General features: G+C 38.5%; 1 protein-coding gene and 1 pseudogene across 1 annotated transcript in view; one reads left to right on the plus strand and one right to left on the minus strand.

Annotated features, from left to right (window-relative positions):
• Positions 1 to 13,222, minus strand: part of ADGRV1 (adhesion G protein-coupled receptor V1) — a 471,428-nt gene that overhangs the window by 229,952 nt on the left and 228,254 nt on the right. The window lies entirely within an intron of this gene.
• LOC103672162 lies at positions 12,017 to 12,872 on the plus strand (annotated as a pseudogene).

Raw genomic sequence — 13,222 nt, forward strand, 5'->3', positions numbered from 1 at the left:
GATGGGTTGCAGGTACCAAAATGTTCCAACTATAGCTCATGGATCTGGGAAAAGTGGAGGAGACAGGGCTCTAGCCTGGGGTGCCAGATGTGAGCAACAAGAACACCAGAGTCTGCAGGAATCTATCAGCACAAACGACTGTCACATTCACCACACTCAGGGATTGTGGCTGAGTAAGAAAGTCGGAGTCCCAGCATCCTTGCATTCTTTCCCAATATGTGTATCACAGAGTGTATTTTCCCACAGAAACCATGCTACGACATGGTGAGGCTTCCCAAATAGACCACAGAATTCTATCTAATCCATGCTATTGCTGGGATAATGCATATTTTTAATAAGGAAGATACTGATATCAAACTAAACATAATTACCAAAGTGTTGAGCTCTATACTTCATCTCATTGAAAATATATTTTATATCCTTATTATACATTTATTTGTATGTCACAGCCATACTATGGATTAAAGTATCTCTTGGGAGAAAGCAAAAGAGTCTAAATCCTAATTTAAAAAATGATTTGCATCTTAAATCCCCAAGTAGGGTCGAACAGCTAAAATGCACAGCAACCACAAATCGGAAGTTGATAATTATGTAAGTAGTCTGAGCAAAAGTCAAATGGATTCACACTCATTCCCAAGGGGAGAGCTCTTTGGTGCAAAGGTTTGAAGCAGAGGAGGTGTGGCCAGAGATATCACACCACATGAGAAAGGCAGCTGGATTTCTCAACTTTAGTCTGGATGAATACTTGACTGTATTATTTACTTCCACTGGCCTGAAGCAGGCCAGAATCTGAAAAATATACCTTTCCCAACAGGTAAGGTCAGAACTAAGATGAATCTAACTGCCTTGAAATGTTCCACATTTATGAATACTCACAAATTAAAAGTACTTACAACTGTCAAGTGATTGACAACAATCACTTAAAAAGTACTTGCACAACTGTGAATTTGTCCTATTTAAACCACTATGAAATCAACTGACAACCGTGTTTTCTCCTTGGGCCTAGTGGCCAAAAAGAATCCTTAACCAGGAACCAGCAAAGTCTCCGATTTGAAGAAAGCCTAATGCCCTAGTCACAAAGTGACTAGACTTTGCAAACCTGAAATTATTACATCTCGTGAGGAAAAAGGCAGCAAAATCTTTAAGAATGGGGGAAGCTTGCTGAGGGAGAAATTAACTGCTTCACATCCTAATAAAATTCTACAGCGGGAAATCCCTGAAAGCAAATTTCCCAAAACTTAACAATGACTTATTCTGGGTGGTGGTAATACAAGACCGTTATTTTATTCTTTGTAATTGTTTGTATGTTGTAATTCTTCAAAAGAAAATGCTATGTGAAAATCTATGCCTTATTGTCTTTGGTTCGAACCAGTCTCTGCCTTTTAAGACAAGGATCACAAATGCAAATGACTGTAAGGCTCAACCGCTAATATAAGTGAGGGAGGCCTGCAGGACAGGAATTGTGTCAAGCCAACAAGCACATACCCGTGTCAAGAGGCACCTGTTCCTTGGAACCGGCTCATAGCTGCTGCAAGTAGTGGTGCTGTCAGATTTAAAATTTTTTTGAACTAAAAATCTGGATTTCTGTTGAAATTTCCTGATTTTTAAATCTTTGCAAATGATTTCAATTCAAAAAAATTTTTTTTCAGTTGAAGGGCCAAACAAAAGGGATTTATTTTCAAAGGTGATTTTGCCCATAAAGTTCAAGGTATGTTATTTGTCTGTTTGTTTTGTATGCAAACCCATATTAATGTTAATATCTGAGAAGCATGGTTTTAGATCAAAGAAAAGAATGGCAGTAGTCTGTATGCAGTAGTCTGGGCATCCAAGCAAAGCCTTTCAGAGAACTATTAAATCCTCATCTAAATGGACACATCCCTATTTAAGAGCAGATATTTCTAAAACATTACTTTCTGCTAGCAAAATTTATTCCATTTTATTTATCATTAAGTCTCCACCCCATGTTAATAGATTAAACAAGATTAGTGGAGTGACATCTAAAACAGGGGCTAGGTGATACAACTTTACTCAAATTGTAAGTAAAGAAGTATATGTGTTTTTCTCATATTGCCTATCTGACGTGAAATTTGTGGTGAGAAAAAGTGCAAGGAATAGTCAAAGGGAAAACAGAGGGATCAATCGGCACAGAGCCATACTCTCTTCCTTTTTTTTTTTTTTAAGTAGGCTCCACACCCAATGTGGAGCCCAATGTGGGGCTCGAACTCATAACCCTGAGATCAAGATCTGAGCTGAGTTCAAGACCTGAGCTAAGATCAAGAGTTGGATGCTTAACCAATGGAGCCACCCAAGTACCCCAGCCATACTGTCTTTTAAAGAACTGAGGGCATCACCAACGGACTGACAGGTTAGTGAAGTCCATCAGATGATGGGGAAGATTAGTGGCCAAAACTCCAATAGGCTAAGATGCAAGAAGCTCACTCCTGAGACCAGACTGCTCAGTGAGGTACATAGAATTGGGGAAGTAGCAGGGGGAGTGGGAGGAATGGAGAACGAATGTCTGGAAGGCACAGGAGATAGGAACACCATGCCTGGAGAAACCTAAAAGTCCATTCAAAAAAAGGAGAAAAACCAAAAGTATCTGCAGTGTAAAGATTAGTAGTAGGGTGCAAAGAAAGAGAATGAAATGAGGCAGAGAGAGGAAAGTCCAAATTCTTATATTAGAGAGGTGCTGAGGTCAGTCAGCAGAGAACAGGGCCCAAAGTCAGACCTTGGGAAACAAGCAAGACCGTAGCTCTTGGTATGGGAAGAGGCGGACTAAATCACAGGTTTCTAGATTCAGCCAAGTTTTCTCAACTTTGTTGTTTTTGGCCACGTAGGGGATGTTTACCTATTGAGGGCCAGATAGAGTAGAGGACATAACCTCAGATGGGTATGGAGAGTGATCTGTTCCCTAAGTAGACTCAAGGCCAGAAACAGTATCTCAAAGGTCTGGGGAATGACCTGGGACAGAGCAGTGTTATCTTCAACTGCAGGTGAAAAATACTGTGATTCACCTACGAGGTAAGTTTGCTACCTGATACACTTCTGCTAAAACCCATCATCCAGGAAGTTCAATTGTTTCATTTACTTTGCAAACAGGGTACGATCAGGAAACTACTTAAAGAAAGAGTTAAAAAACGTTTTGCAGAAGGTAAATCCTTATTTTTTCTATGTCATGTGTGACCCTTGAACTTTATGTTTACATAAAAAAGACAGGCAGCTGCAGAGTCCACTCTAATCTTTAACCATAACTGATTTCCAAGAATCTGTGATACCAATCCCAGTTCCTTTGGTTTGGTTACTTTCAGCCAGTTACCAGCATTTAAACTTAGTCAAGCATGCTAAAAATCAGACACAATGAAAATGCTAACCTACATGAAGTTGTGAAACTTTTTATTCAGAGGAAACTGTTTCAGCAAATCCCAAATCCCAATGATGACATCTACTGTGAAGGTGAGAATACAGTAATGACTCAACACTGACTAAGGGAATTAAACTGTGGGACTTGCCTGTTTATTGGGCTTTAAAAACAAATTTCTAAGACCAACTTGAAAAGCAGGAAGTAAATTAAAATATGTTAAGTACATAAGGCAATGAAATGACCACTGAGGACCCAACAAAGGTGAATTGCTGAGATCCTCCAGTTCCTGGCCTAGGCACAGTGAGTAAAGTCATTGGAGACTCTTGAGCTCTGGTTCTAGACAGAACATGTTATCCATTCTCTTTGTCTGCAAAGGATCCTCAGCATCAAATAGTCACACATGGTAGAAGGAAATCAACTTGAAATTCACATGAACACTTTGAAGAGTTTTCAGGGATGAAGGCATATAAATGTACCTAGGTGACAATGGAACTGGAAGCACTTGCAAAAGTAATGCTGCACCCACTTACACAAGAGCGTTTCTTAGGGGACTTGCCAAGCAATTGTGTTCACCTGAAATTCTCTGTCTTATTTTTAAGATCCTGCTGGGCCTGGAGGGAACTGAATAAAGGCAAAGGCAATCAACTCCAAGGAAGTCAAATTCAGATCAGCAGGGCCTGGATGGACAGGGCACGCCACCCTCTGACCTCATCCATCACTACTGTTCTGGGCTTTAGTAAGTCACAGCAAGTCCCTGAAACTGCTGCCCTCTCCTGCGGCGTTAAGCTACGTGAGCACACCATCCCATCTGTACGTTCTCTAAAGGAAAGGAAAGGTGGAAAAATGTTTCTTACCCTCTTACTAAGCAAACACAAGCCAAGAAAGCCTCAGAGACAAAATAATAGCCCTCAAAGAAGGAATATCTGTATGTTCAGATGAATAATGCCAGTAAATGGAGAGGCGTATAAGTTCTTGTCATCTGGGATCCCCTAAAAAAGGAAAATAAATTTATTTCTCTCCTTGCCCCATTTCTTTTTCTTTTCCTGATTGCTAACTGCATATAGGTAAAAAGTTATTTTCGAGGTAACTCGGTCCTGATATAATATTAAGAGAGTAGAATGCAAAATGTCCAAGTACCTTTTGGGGGTACAAAAAAGGGAAAACCTGGCTGTTAAGGAGAGATAATAATATACTGAGTGCTGATGTTCTTCGAGGCACTGTGTTAAGCCTGTAGTACTTCATGGACACATCATATAATGAACTTAATTATAAATATGGTGAATTATATACACATATATGTACATCCACACTTTACTATTCCAAACACTTTACAGTATATTATTCAAATTTCATAGCTGGTGAAACAGGCACAAAATTAACAAATAACAAGTCAGGGTATAAAATCTAGATCTCTTGAATTCCACATCAACGTTGACAGTGAATCATATTTATATGCTGTCTTTCCTTCCATACGTTAATTTTCATTTGTCTGAACTAAATTAATTTACAAATTTAAATTTATATTATCAATGTTTATATTTATACAAAATCTATATTAAACGTGCTAAACTTCGTGCTAGCTGAGTGGCATTTAATACTATATCTCTAAGGGAAGACATTTTCCTCTATAAAACAAATGTACAAACAACAAAACGGGAGGGAGTCTTAATGAGAAGTAGCTATTTTGGAAGCAAATACATGTAAAAGAAACCATTCTGTAAAGCCGAGACGCAAATTTCATAATCTGCCCAAACTTTAGGTCTGTGCTTCCTGGGCCTTCGTAGTCTACACCCTGTGTTGGTCAGGTTGCCAAAAAGATTGTACCGTAAGGGGCACTTCATCTAGCCCTGGCGGTCCCCTCCTTGCATAATCAACACTGTTTTGTGCTGGTGCAGTAACAAGAAGCCCATGACAAGGTTTGTATTTTAGTTTTTTTCTTGAGAAATCACAGTGCTTATTTTTTCACTCACATGGGATATTTATTTTACTATGTTAGTTTCACTTCTAATACATATATATTGAAACCATAAAGATAAAAAAACATCAGTCAAGGACCAAATACATTGAGTGGTTGTCAGCTGTCTCAATTCTGAAGAATGAGCCCCCAATGCTTAGACATTGAGTAGCAAGTAATTCACTGTAACATCAGATTTATTTGTTTTTAAATTTGATCACTTTGGGCAAAAGTTATAAGTCCTAGAAACACAAAGAAATAAATTTCTCTTTCCTTAGACTTTGAAATATCTCAGAAAGAAATGTCAGATCTACTGCATGTAAACTCATTTATGATAGTTTTAAAAAGTATATAGTCCTTGGGGTGCCTGGGTGGCTCAGTTGGTTAAGTGTCTGCCTTCGGCTCAGGTCATGATCCCGGGGATCCTGGGATCCCGGTGAACCTGCTTCTCACTCTCCCTCTGCGCCTCCCCTCATTCATGCATGCTCTCTCTCTCTTACTCTCTCTCTCTCAAACACAAATAAAATCTTTAAAAAAAAAGTATACAGTCCAACAATTTACACTTTCAACCACAATAAATCTATCTGATAGTCAACCATATTAGAAGCTGGGGTTCAAGGACTTACCTGCACCCCTATTGGCATATCTCATTCTAGTGAGGGGCACAAATCTATAGACAAAACAACTTCCAATTCAACTATTTGCACAAAATTAATAGACGGATGCAGTACTCCATTAAGGCAAAGGGTGGATACGATCCTTCCTCTTGATATGCTAGTCCTGACTGCTTGCTTACAAATGTCGTATATGATTTTGGCTGTAAGCTCCGTGTTACTTACACTACATCTCCCCAATTGGAGACATCATCAGCAAATTAAGTCGTTTCGGACATAAGTAGCCAAAAGAATGACATTCTCACCAGCTAGTCCTTTAACTCGAAATTTACTGTTACGAAGAGGTAGATGGTCTATGTATTTTACTAAACTGAGAAAAAAGAAAATAAAATTTAATTTTAAAGACATGCTATGTCGAGGCCCTGCCCACCTCTTGGCCCCATTTTCTAAGACTTTCTGTCTGTTCACTAAGTGATGGCTATCCTGTCCTTTCTGCTGCTCAAGGCTGTCCAGCTTGTTCTAGCCTCTGGGCCTTCCTTCATACTTGCCATCTTCTCTGCCTTGAACGTTCCTGCCTCAGTTTTTGCATTTCCTCTCAGTTCCCATGTCATCTCCACAGTGATGCCTTCTCCGACAGCATCTCCCTCCAACTGATTTTGACCATAACACTCAGCACTACCTGAAGTGTGTCTATTTACGCCTTTATGTCAGTCTCAAATGCTAAGGTATTTATGCCCAGAGTAGAAACCTTGCCCTTTTTTATTCACCACTGTGAACATGGTTGCTTGGGCTTTATTAGAAACTCAATAAATACTGATTAATGTAATGAATGATTAAAATTAATCTAATGAAAGCATTCTGATTTAAGGACCAAATTTAGGAAACAAGACCTTAATACTGACATTCCTAATTTAATTAAGATTTATCTTGAAGAAATTCATAACATAATAAAAAATTATTATTTAACAATAATAATAATAATAATGACAACTTAGGTTCCACATTCATTCTTGGGAGTAGAGATACCCAGAGCCCTGCGCCCTGTCATGTGCTGTGCCCGTGCATGTGTGCTATGCCAGTTACACTCAGGGAGCCCGATGGAGTCTAAGAAGCCAATGTGCCTTGCACCGTCAGTGACTGATGCACTCTTAACAAAGTCATGGAGTATCAGGAAAATAAAGAGTTATTTTGGAAACGGAACAGTCAAAGCTTATTAGTCTACTCAGTTTTGTCAGCCAGCCGACATACAGTGCCCCCCACTACCCTTCGTAAGTCTTCAACTCACTAAGCAAAGGCAAGCTAGTTCACCTACTCGCTTTATATCCTGCTGTTTTGGGGTGCAGTTAAAATTACATCAAATTGTGCAGATATTCCTGAGGTTTTATAAAGTGATCAGCAAGAGGAGACAGGGCAGGCAGGGGTATGAAAAGAATAATGAAATTGAATACAGATTTGGGAGTTTGAAGGAGGTCTGAGAATGACGAGAACCTTTGCCAAACCTTAAGCCTTAGAACGTACTGCTTCTTCCTTGGGAACAGCATGTGCTATAGGGTGGGGCAAAGTGATTTCACTGCCAGATTTTTGATGCTGTGCTCAATTTAGTTTTCATTGTTTGCACTGGGGGCTTATTTTGAGTCACATACTCTATTACTGGTAATATAGGAGAACATCTATTAATATTTTGAGTCTTTATTAGAGTTTAAGTATAAGCTATCATTTAGCTTTAGATGATCTTTTAAAAGTAAGCTGAATTTCTAAGTGGGATTTATTTTTACATTCGAATCATCCTCTTTATGTCTCTCCACACCAGTTTTCAAAGCAACACTGGTAAAGAATTTTTAAAATGTATCTACACCTAAAATATTGGAAATGCATTGAAAAATGTGAATAATCACAATATTCATATGAACAACTTTTTGCTACAGTAGAACTTGTGAAAAATAAATATTGAATTAGTGAATCTTTCTTAATTTAATGCTTATTCTTTCCTTTTTTAGAGAGAACACACACATGTGCATGAACAATGGGGGGGGCAGAGGGAGAGAGAGAATCTAAAGCAGGCTCCATGCCCAGCACAAAGCCCAAGTGGGATTCGGTCCCTGAGATCATGACCTGAGTTGAAATCAAGGGTCAGATGCCTAACCAACTGAGCCATCCAGACACCCCTTATTATTAATTCTTGAGAATAATACTATATATAATGGATTCAGATTCTTTTATAACATGTTGAAGGTTTAACTGATATAGATGGCTCTCTTTTGTTCTGAAACTCTCATAAATACTTAAATATATATTAAAAATAACCAAAGAGGAATGAAATCTACCAGATTTAACAAAAAGTTCTTAAAATATAAAGGATATTTATTTATTTATTAAAGATCTTATTTTTAAGTAATCTTTACCCCCAACATGGAGCTTGAACCCACCACCCCAAGATCAAGAGTCACATGCCTTACCGACTGAGTCAACCAGGCACCCCAACACAGAGGACATTTAAAGGAAATGCAATATTGTTACTTTCAAATGTTGGTAATAAATTGTTAAGTAAATATGTGCTTATAAAATTATTATTCAATAAATTGTAAGACTGTTATGTAATCAGCCCATAAATTACAGGCAAACAGATATGGCCAACGTGGGTTTATGGGCTGATTACATGAGTCTTAAAACTTGTTTAACAGTTTGATTTTAAATAGCCTAAACATATTGTGGCAGCTAGCCTTCAAGATGGCCTCAGTGACATCCAGCTCCTACAGTGATTCAGCTGTGTAGTCCCCTCCCATAGTGAACCACGGTTGTTCTGAGTGGTCTGGAGAATATGGGAGAAGAGATGGTATATGACTTCCAACATAATTCAACTTTCATTCTGGTCATGCTCACTCTCTATTTTGTAACACTCTTTCTGTAGGAAGCCCAACACTATGTTGAACAATCCTATAAAAGACCAAAATATGAGGGTCTGATGCCTTCTAACAGCAGGAGTAAGCCAGTGAGGAATTTGGCCTTTGGCCAATGGGCCGATGAGTAAGCCATCTTGGGAAAAGAATTTCTAGTGAAGTCAAGCATTTGGATAACTGCAGCCCTCACCAACAGCGTGACTGCAACATCATGAAACAGCCTGGGCCAAAATCACCCAACAAAGCTACTCTTGGATTTCTGACCTTCAGAATTACATATCTGCCATTTGAACTGCTAAGTTTTGGTATAATTTGTTATTCAGCAATAGGTAACTAATACACACATCCTCTTGCAACCTATCTGCCCTCTTATCCCACCTTGGCCAAAAGCCAAAGTCAACTGGATAAGTTTTGATTGAAGATTATAGTTAGAAATAAGCTGTATTTTAGACATTTCTTAAGGAATGAATGAGTACATAAAAATTATTTAGACTTAGTATCTAATACTTTTATATCCTGGTTTGGAATTTACCTGAGCAGTATTTTTTCTTCAAAGATTTTATTTATTTATTTATTTATTTGAGAGAGAGAGAGAGAGAGAGAGAGTGAGAGCACAGGCAGGGGGAGTGGCAGAGGGAGAGGGAGAAGCAGACTCCCTGCTGAGCAGGGAGCACGATGCAGGGCTCAATCCCAGGACCCTGAGATCATGACCTGAGCTGAAGACAGACACTTAACCGACTGAGCCACCCAGGTGCCCCTTACCTGTGCAGTGTTAATGAATAGCGTTAATATGCAAAAAAATATATGTAATAGTCTAGAATATACAAACTCATCTTTTGTGACAGGAAATAGATCAGTGGTTGGTTGGAAATGAGGGAATGGGGTGAAGGATTACCAAGAGGTCAGAAGAAATTTTGGGGGGTGATGGGTATGTCATAATCTTGACTGTATTGATAATTTTATAGGTATATATATATATATCTTACCAAATAGTATACTTTAAATGTGTATACTTTGTTTTTCAAAAATGTTTCAATATAGCTGTTTTTTTTTTAATTTTTAAAATTTTTTAAAGATTTATTTATTAATGTAAGACAGAGACAGGGGAAGGGCAGAGGGAGAGAATCTTCAAGCAAACTCCCCAATGAGTGAGGAGCCTGACATGGGGCTTGATCTCATGACCTATGAGATCATGACCTGAGCCGAAACCAACAGTCAGACAGTTAACCAATTGAGCCACCCAGGCGCCCTAATACAGCTGTTTTTAAATACCTGACTACTAAATCCACAATTTACCTAATTTTCAAATTGCCATGATTTTCAGATTGCCAGGTCTGAATGTTATTAGACTTTGTTACTTTGGGATCTAGAAAATTAAGAGACCAATAGTTTTATTATATCTTATTCTATCCTTATACCACTGAAGCGCATAAGCTATGATAGTCTGTGTTGGAAAATCTGATTCAGAGTACTAGTATAATCAAATCAAAAATCTTCCTAAAATAATAAAAATTTATTATGGAAAACACATTGAGAAATATGAAGGATAGGTGATTTCATGTTCCCATGTAGTCTCAAAGCACAGGAATTGAACAAATCTATAATGATTTTTTAAATCCACAAAAGATTACCTGGTACTTTCCTCAAAGACTCATTTAGAGTTCTAGTCATCACTGTCCAGGAAAATGGACCCTTTAGCCTTCAAATCCTAATGGGTAAAATTTAAGTTGCATTTTTTGCTCTGAACTCATAACTTTTCAACACAGGTAAGAAAACTATCTAGATGATGTAATCATATATGTCATTTGCCCATGTTAAAATCAAAGTTTCCATGTTAATCAAATTAAGTAATTATTACAAAGACAGCATTGCATGCCAAATTAAATATTACATATATTCATAGATAAACAATGATAGCAGACGCGTTTATGTCATTTGCCTCCTTACATTGGCAATAACATCACATTTAACCCATTTTAATGATATCTAAAATAGAAATCATTCTGGGGCGCCTGGGTGGCTCAGTCGGTTGAGCGTTTGCTTTCGGCTTAGGTCATGATCCCGGGGTCCTGGAATAGGCCCCAAGTCGGACTGTCTGCTCAGCAGGGAGACTGCTTCTCCCTCTGCTTGCCCCTCTGCCTGCTTGTGCGCTCTCTCTCTCTGTGTCAAATAAATAAAATCTTAAAAAAAAATAGAAATCATTCTAAGATTAAGAAAAATGGTACTTTTATACAATATCTAAGTAAAATTTAATGGACATAATTAATATTGGTAACATATTCAGTAAAACATTTAAAATACAATATTTTACAGGATACTTTATTATTTTATCATACTATAATCATCCTCTATTGTCAGAAAGTTGGAGAATTTTCTCTCCAAATATATTTTCCATATTTGTTTTAAATTTTTTTTATTAAAGATTTTTATTTATTTGAGAAAGAAAGAGAGAGAGAGAGCAAGCACAAGCAGGAGGAGGGGCAGAGGGAGAGGAAGAAGCAGACTCCTGCTGAGCAGGGAACCAGACATGGGGCTTGACCCCAGCACCCTGAGATCAAGACCTGAGCCTAAGGCAGATGCTTAACCAACTGATCCACCCAGGCGCCCCTATTTTCTATATTTTTAAAATAAATGGAATGCTATCATTATTTTAATTCTACTATTTACACTTTTAAGATTAAAATGTTACTGCCAGTAGTTGGTTTTCTTATAGTAACATGTATATTTAAAATATCGCTATCACTTTTTAATTGCTGAATCCCAAACATGATTCCCTGGCTTGATAACGAAACCTAAATTGATTTTTTTAATTATGAAATATTGAAAACATTATGAAAATGACAATATAAAATACGACCAGGTCCTCATCACCCAGATAAAACAAATAAACATTTTCCAAATGTTCTGCAAATTTTGGTGTTTAAAGAAATAAAATGTTACAGGTCAGGGTATCTCCTGTGCCACCCAGGCGAGCGAGCTCTGAGCATCTCACACTGCAGCCACTGCTCAGGGCCTGGAGTGGGGAAGTCAAGGAAGAGAAACTCTTAGACCTGAGGGCAGCCTCTCCCTGGCACCTGAACCACTATGACCCTCTTCAACAACGCCCTTATTACAGGCTCTCGGCAGAGGTCAAGAACAAGATCTCTTCCAAGCACGATCATCAAGCAGAAGAAGATCTTTGAATTAGATAGAAGAGGTGACAGGCATGCACATTGGCACCAACTTTCTGCTGGGCTTAAAAGATGGCGTCATCCTCTCCGAGCTCATAAACACGCTACAGTCAGGCTCAGTGAAGGTTAATGAGTCCTCGTTAAACTCGCCTGAGTTGGCGAATATTAGCAACTTTATTAAAGCCACATGACATATTTGAAGCAAATGATCTTTTTGAGAATGGAAACATGACCCAGGTTGAGACTATGCTGGTGGCTTCTGGCAGGTCTGGCTAAAACAAAAGGATTCCATACAACAACTGACATTGGCATTAAGTATGCTGAAAAACAAACAAGACATTTTGATGAAGAAAAATTAAAAGCTGGCCAAAGTGTAATTGGTTTGCAGACGGGAACCAAAAAATGCACCAGCCAGGCAGGTATGACAGTATGGGTCTAGGAGGCATCTTTATGATCCCCAAATGCAAACTGACAAACCTTTTGACCAGACCACAATTAGTCTGCAGATGGGAACCAACAAAGGATCCAGATGGGAACCAACAAAGGAGCCAGCCAGGTGGAGATGTTAGCACCAGGGACCAGAAGCTAACATTACAACCAGCAGACAACTCGACAATCTCTCTACAGATGGGAACCAACAAAGCAGCTTCCCAGGAAGGAATCAGTGTGTATGGGCTTGGGCAAGTATATGATCCCAAATACTGAGCCACTCCCACAGAACCTGTCATTCACAACGAAAGCCAAGGAACAGGAACAAATGGGTCTGAAATTAGTGAAAGCGACTGTCAGGCAGAATACTCAGATGAGTATCATGGACAGTACCAAGATGACTACTCCAGGGATTACCAATATGGCGACCAAGGCATTGATTATTAGACTGACGCAGAGGAGCTCAGTATTTACCCCACTGTTTTTATTCAGTGAGAACCAAGCTAGCCTTGAGTAATTTTTATCTTGTCTTCCTATAATACTATGTTATTGTACCTAAAAGAAATACTGCCTTACATACATTCCCTTTTTCTGCCTCTTCCCTAAATAATTGCTTTTTAGTGCTATAGCAGTTCAATCCTACAGCAGAAGCAATAACTCCCATATGAAGTAAAAAGGAATACTGTGAAAGGGAAGTATTCTTTTTTTTTTTTTTTAAGATTTTATTTATTTATTTGACAGAGATAGAGACAGCCAGCGAGAGAGGGAACACAAGCAGGGGGAGTGGGAGAGGAAGA

The sequence above is a fragment of the Ursus maritimus genome, unplaced genomic scaffold, assembly GCF_017311325.1.
Source record: "Ursus maritimus isolate PB19 unplaced genomic scaffold, ASM1731132v1 scaffold_5, whole genome shotgun sequence".
Classification (NCBI taxonomy): Eukaryota; Metazoa; Chordata; class Mammalia; order Carnivora; family Ursidae; genus Ursus; species Ursus maritimus.